The sequence below is a fragment of the Tupaia chinensis genome, unplaced genomic scaffold (genome assembly GCF_000334495.1).
Source record: "Tupaia chinensis unplaced genomic scaffold, TupChi_1.0 Scaffold000184_1, whole genome shotgun sequence".
NCBI classification, from domain to species: domain Eukaryota; kingdom Metazoa; phylum Chordata; class Mammalia; order Scandentia; family Tupaiidae; genus Tupaia; species Tupaia belangeri.
The window spans coordinates 4,721,280-4,728,514 of record NW_006159659.1 but is presented as its reverse complement, the minus strand read 5'-3'; the positions used below and the strand labels follow the sequence as shown (position 1 = coordinate 4,728,514).

Sequence of the window (7,235 nt, the reverse complement as noted above, 5' to 3'; positions counted from 1 at the left end):
TGAGAGGTTTTTGCTATAGGGCGCATGCGCTCGCCAGACAGAGAGAGACAGAGAGACAGAAAGCGAGAAATCACCCCACATGGGGGATGGCCACGCCGCAGTCCCTTCTCCTCCCGGGGTCTTGGGCACGCACGCACAAGCGCCCTGCGCCCGGTATGAGTTTTAAGCCACCGGGTCCGGGATGCGAACCGCAGTCGACTACGTGGAAGTCCAGCGACATAGCCATTATGCTAACTGCTGGTCCCCTGAAACAGGGACTTTTTAAAAAAATACTTATTTGTGGGACCAGCAGATGGCATAGTGGTTACATTGCTGGACTCCCCCATGGCATACCGCGGTTCAAGTCCCACACCTGGTAGATTTATGCTCATGAGTCCTGGACTTGGTAGATTGATACTCATGCCAGGCACGTGTACGTATGTGCCCAAGATCCCAGGAGGAAAATGGAGAAGGAACTGCACCATGGCCATCCCCTCTGAGGGGGTGACTTCACCTTCCCAGGCAAACATAGCTTAAGGCAAAAACCTCAAAATAATTTTAAAAATTAAAAGTACTTATTTGTCATTAAAAAAAAATTCCAGTAAATGATAACCTAAATAACATTTTTTTGGAGAGGTTTTTGCTATAGGGCATGTGCGCTCACCAGAAAGACAGAGAGACAGAAAGCGAGAAATCACCCCCCAGGGAGGATGGTCACGCTGCAATCCCTTCTCCATTCTCCTCCCGGGATCTTGGGCATGCACGCACACGCACCTGGTGTGAGTTTAGGCCACTGGGTCCAAGACTTGAACCGTGATGGACTACATGGGAGTCCAGTGACATAGCCATTAAGCCAACTGCTGGTCCTCCTAGGTAACATTTTATGAAAAATAACTTTTCCAGAATAATTAAGAACTTGGTCAGAGGAATGGCATTGTTTGACATTTTCATTAAATTCCTCGGTGTCTGGCTTAATAAAAGATAATGGGCTTCTCATTGGCTTCTGCATTCAGTCAATTGCAATATCACACACATTATGTAAAAAAATGAAAACAGAATAAAAGTGAAAAAGACACCATTTTTAAAAATTTTGAGATATTGTGATACTTGGGAAGATTTAAGGGGACTGAGACCCAGTTGTCTCTGAACCATACTTCAAGAATCACTATACTAACCATTCTTAAGGACAGAAATGTGAGGCTTTTTTTTTTTTTTATTCAGTGCCAGGTTTAATGGAACAATACACACACTTCAGTATTTCTTTCCTAGTAGGATAAGTATGTCTTGTCATTTAGTCTCATTTAGGTTTGTTCCCCTTTTGGAAAAAAATCCTACCATTTGAAATTCTAAAGCCCAAGTATAGAATATATACAAATATAGGTTTATAAGCCATAATTTTCCTTAATCTTATCAACCATTTCGTAAGTCAGTAAATATTTTTTCTTAAAGCCCCTTATGTATTTTCCCCAGTCATTATTAATTTATAGAGTTCTCATTTGAGCTTTGTGTTGGTTTTATGAGTATTAGCTCTTATAATTATTAATTTCTTGAATTGCTCAAATCTGTGTTTAGAGAATTCATAGGCATAAGATTTTATATTATTTTTCTTATTCTTACATTTTTCTTTTTCTACTTATTTAAAAATTTTATTTATGTGTATGTTTTTGCATTGTGGTTTTGGTTTTGTTTTAATTTAAGCCTCATTGATTCTAAGTCTTTTTTTCTTTTCTTCGTAGTGTCCAAGGTACGGATTGTGAACAAGTTGGTTTTGTTTCACATGTTCATTTGTAAGTTTGGTTATTCAATGCCTTAAACATTGATGTTATAGATATATACTATCCAACAGAATATAGTGCAAGCCACACACGTAATTTTAAATGTTTTCATGTCCACAGTTTAAAAAAAGGTAAAAGACATCCAGCCTCAGTGGCACAGGTTGTGCCATATTGAACTGTGGTGTGGGAAGCCACATGGCCAACTGAGTTCAGTTCTCCAGTTGGCTTGAGAGCCTGATGATCTGAAGGGCTAGGGAAAGGAAATTGCAGCTTGGACAAGACCCTGTTAAGGGTATCTGTCTGCCTATCTGCCTACCTGCCTGTCTGTCCCTCTCTCAATAAATAAGCTTAAAAAAGGTAAAAAGAAACAGGTGAGATTAATTTTAATATAGTTTATTTAATCTAGAATACCCAAAGTACTATTTCAATGTGTCATCAGTATGGATATTTATATGAGACATTTTACATTATTATTTTTTTGAAGAGGTTTTTTCTATAGGGCGCGTGCACTCGCCAGACAGACAGAGACAGAAAACAGGAAATCACCCTCCAGGAGGGATGGCTACACCGCAATCCCTTCTCCTCCATTCTCCTCTTGGGATCTTAGGCACGCACGCACACGTGCTCGGCGTGAGTTTTAAGCCACTGGGTTCGGGACTCAAACTGCGGTCGACTACGTGGGGGTCCAGCGACATAGCCATTACACTAGCTGCTGGTCCCTACATTATTTTTTTGAAGGGGGCACTAAAACTTCAAAATCTGGTGTTCATTTTATATTTAAGGCACATTTCAGTTTGGACTAGCCCCATTTCAAGTGCTCAGTAGCCCCATGGCTAGTGGTTTCCATATTGAATAAAACAGATATGAAGAGTAGCTATGTGTTCTGGTTAAGTCACAAAGCCTAAGAAGCCCATTAGTAAAGATAAAAACTTATACTTGTCTTATGAGAAAAAAATACAAAAACAATGCCATTGCAAAATGAAGTCCAGTGCTGACTACTGGTCTTATCTCTTACACATCTACATTGTGACAAACCCTGGGGAGGTGGGGTCTGTACAGAGGAGATTAAGGGCCTTGAGCCCCTATGGTCTTGTGGTTGATAAGGAGCATTAGGCAAGAGTTGGATGAGGGAAGTCAGAATAAGGTTAGTATTATCATTCCTAACATGGAAGGAAACTAAGAGTTAACAAAATTTCTCTGGGTTACACAGGTGGTAAGTACTCTCCGATTTCAAAGGTTTTGCACTTTCCAATCATATCATTTTGTGTGTGTGTGTGTGTGTGTGTGTGTGTGTGAATCAGTAGCCTTAACTCTATTTCTAAATAGTTGTATGGCCTTGAATGAAAAATTCCATTCAGTTGTGGGTCTTAGTGTCTTCATCTATCAAGTCATAGTTGGTCTCAGACCTGAAAGACTGTAAGAAGGTGAGCTGGGGTTAGAAGTGCTGTTGCTAAGGAAAAGGATTTCTTTGAAGTTAACCGGGTCAAGGTTTATTATTTAACTCCAAGCTTAAAGAGTCAGGTTTATTGTTTTGGCGCTAGTGGCACCAAGTGAAGGGGCATAATAATAAGCCTTAACGTTAAGGTGTACTTAAGGGCCATGTACCTTTCTAAGTGATTTACGTGTGTTAACCCATTTAATTCTCAGAACAACTGTATCAAGTAGATTCTGTTAATATTACTGCCCCCACTTAACAGACGAGGACATTAAAGGACAGAGAAGATAAGTAGCTTGCCCCACAGTCACAGCTGATAAGAAGTAGAATCGAGTTCCAACCTTACTGTCTAGAGACTATGTCATGTTGATGAGTTGATCATTGAGTAGTTAGTTCAGTGTTTTCTACTTAGGTACATGCTTCCCATAAAAGTGTAAATTTCTGCTGCTGCTCCAAGACTGTTAGTCTTATTGATAGATGCACTAAGCTTTTTCAGATAGAGAAAGAAGTCTCTGTGTATGTCCTAGATATAAAAAAGCACAACTCAGGTAAACTTCGCAAACTCATTGCTAAGACTTTAAAAGTAGCTATATTTACTCTGCATATCTATGTAATTGTGTTAAACATCTATAAAATCAGACAAAAAAGTGGGATAAATGAGAATTTTGTGACTAAAATTTAAGAATTCATTGAATCTAGTATTCTCATTTGTACAAATGGAGAGACAAGGCAAAAAAAAAGTTTGAGTAACTTAATTAAAGTATAGTTATTTCTATTCTAAAACAGGGCCTTTGGTTATAAGGAGGGAAATATCAATCTGAGGTAGTAGAAAAAAGCGATGGGAACTTGTTCTAAGAATGTAAGGATTTCTTTCAAAACCCAAGGGCAGGCTTAGAGCTGAGTCTAGGGAGTGGGAAAATGAAGGTGTTAAGGAACACTCCCTGTTCTTTCGTCTTGGCTTTATTCTTTTTTCTCAGTTGACTGCCTTTCTCTGATCCTCAGTCCACATGGCAGGCAGAAGTGGGAACCCACGGCTGCTCTTTGACATGTTCCAATTCCAGTCATCCAGTCAGTGTACATCCCCCCCCCTTCTTTCTTCTCTCCCCTTACATTTTCTATATTCTTGACACAAGAGTATTTATCTTGATTCATATTTCCCACCCTGGTCTGACCACATGTGACTGGGGCCGGGATCACACAGAGAGGAAGCTTGCCTGCCAAGAATACCCTAGGTAGGCTAGGTGCCCAGAGGGGAGAACACTGGGAACCTAGACAGGTACTGTCCTTACATCTCTGGGATCTTTTGACTCATAGTTCACTGCTCCTCCTCTTCTCCTCCCCCACCTCCATTTCTTTGCCTTGTGATATTTCTCTGCTCAGTTTCTGGAACTTGGATTGCTTATTTGAGAAACATATTTAAAATTTCCTTTAGATGGAATATATTTTATAAAGGTGAATATTAGCTCTTTGGGACCTTTTCAGATAGTGATAACTGTTGAATAGAGAAAGTTACTTTGACATGAAGTGAAATACATGTTTTTTAAGGCACTGTCAAAATAACATTAGTAGAACACAAAGCAATCCACTCAACTATATTAATGCTAATGTCCAGTCCGCTAATGTGACCAATACATCTTGACAAGCCAGAGCGATAATTAGTGACCATAATGATCCTGTAAGATAATGAAATATCACATTTTTCATCCAGCTTAATTTTTTTTCTAATTATTTTTTGAAAATTGAAAATTAATGTGTGATGTTGATAGCTCTCCGCTAACCAGAATGGTCAGTTACTCCCACAGCTTACTGAAGTTCCCTTTGTTCCTAGTATGCATTTGTATACATGTACCTTATCATTAAGATAATTTTAAGCTCATTAATTTTACCTTTAAAAATAATTCAAGTATGCAAGTCCAAACGTACATCTTACTTTAATCGTGAATGTATCAGTAAAGTAGTTTTGACAAGCATCAATTACAGTGCCTGAAATTCATTTTGTATTTGTTTTCTCAAATTATTTGCAGTCTGGTCCTTTCCAAAACGAAATTGTGAGAATACTTCAAAAAGTTCACGGGAAATTGGATTTAAAGTATGAGTTTATTTTTGAGCAAAACATTTTCAAATCCATGTATGGTTTTTGTCATAATACACATTTTCAGTGAACTTTTTGAAGACCCTTTTTATGTAATATATAACTTTTGGTTAATAAAGTACTAATAAAAAATTTGATATTAATTTCATCTTGTGCATACTTTGCTATCTTAGAGATGTGAACATTGAATGGTTGAAACAGTAGCATTTAAGGTAAATTAAAGAGTCAAATGGGAAGAAAGAGCACAAAGCATGCCTCTTGATAAGAATGGGAATACACAGAAAAGGCTAGGGGAGGGTAAAATTATGATTCTGCTTAGATGTGTTGATTTCAGGATCCTAAAATGGTATACCTAGAAGTGTCTCTAGGCGATCAATTCAACATACAGAAGACTAGGGTAAGGATAGAGACTTGGACAGAGATTGTCAGAATATTAAGGAAAGCAGGTCTTAAGAGAAACAATGGGTTTAGGTGAAGTCATTTAAGGAGACACATCCTAGGGAATACCAATTATTTTAAGGGTAGCTCAAGAAAAATGAGCCCATGAAGGAGACTGAGAAGTGAGCAACTCAAGCAAAGGGAGAGAATAAGAACAGTGTCTTAGACCAAGAGTGATGAGACAAGGGCATAAATAATGCTATAGAAGGATCTGGGGAAAGAGAGACTAGGATGTAATCATGGATTTGGCAGTTAGGGCTTTTCAAAAAAATTTTTGGAGAGGTTTTTGCTATAGGGTGTGTGTGCTCACCAGAAAGACACAGAGAGACAGAGAGACAGAAAGCGAGACCCCCCCTCCACCAAGGGGGATGGCCACAGCGCAAATCCCCTCTCCTCCATTCTCTCGGGATCTTGGGCATGCATGCACATGCGCCCGGCATGAGTTGTAAGTCACTGGGTCCAGGACTCGAACTGTAGTCGACTACATGGGAGTCCAGCGGCATAGCCGTTATGCTAACTGCTGGTCCCAGTTAGGGCTTTTTAAAATTTTTTTATTTTTTAAAGTTTTGCCAGAGAGCATGTGTGCTCACCAGAGAGACACAGAAGAAGAGGGAGAAAACATCCCCCATTGGGGCATGGTAACACCATAATCCCTTTTCCATTTTATTGGGAATTTGGGCACATAACCCATCTGCCCTGTGTGTGTGTGTGTGTGTGTGTGTGTGTGTGTGTGTGTGTGTTTTTCTCATGTCACCAAAGCTGAGGTTTGAACCACTTGGTCAACCATGTGAGATTCCGCTCTCTTAACCACTGCACCACAGGTGGCTTTTTTTTTTTTTTTTTTTTTTTTCCTTCAGTGCTAGCAGGCACATTCACAAGAGAGAGCACCCGTGAGTACATGTGTGTACACATGGCCCCACATCCCACAATAGGGCCCAGTTATGGCAGTAATTTTTTCCCTCCAGTTCTCTATGCCATCAGGATCAAGGGGGGATGAACATAGTATGCATATGTGAGTATACCCATACCTGGTACGTTTTTTTAAGCTGCTGGAGCCAGGACTCAACTGTGAGATCTGGCATCCTCTGCACAGTGTTTAACCCATGTACTACAAAAGCCACCTCAAAGTTTTTGTTTTGTTTCTTTTCTGCTATAGGGCACTTGTGCTCGCCAGAGACAGAGAAGTCGGAGGGAGTGAGAAAGTAACCCCCAGTGGGGGTGGTCGTACCACAGTACCTTCTTCTCCATTCATCTTTTGGGAATTTGAATACACATGCACATGTACCAATGAACCATGCAGTTGACCATGTAGGATCCAGCTGCCTTAACCTCCATGCCATTTGCTGACCCTCAAGTTTATTAATTTTAAAAAATATTTTTAAATTTAATTTTATTTGTTGTTATTTTTTTTTTTGGTGTGCTATTGGGCACATGTTCTCACCAGAAAGAGAGATGAGAAAGTAGGAAAGCAAGCTACCAGGCTAAGGACTGGAACTGCAGTCAATTCTCTGGGACC

At 39.7% G+C, this 7,235-nt stretch overlaps 1 protein-coding gene across 2 annotated transcripts in view; it reads left to right on the top strand.

Moving 5' to 3' along the window:
- KLHL15 (kelch like family member 15) overlaps positions 1-7,235 on the top strand; it is a 46,531-nt gene that overhangs the window by 6,363 nt on the left and 32,933 nt on the right. Inside the window, exon 2 of one of the 2 annotated variants that reach the window (XM_006146661.3) lies at positions 1,716-1,766. The gene's annotated coding sequence lies outside the window, so the exon portion shown is untranslated. The remainder of the gene's footprint in view (positions 1-1,715; positions 1,767-7,235) is intronic. The other variant, XM_027771118.1, reaches the window with a different exon arrangement.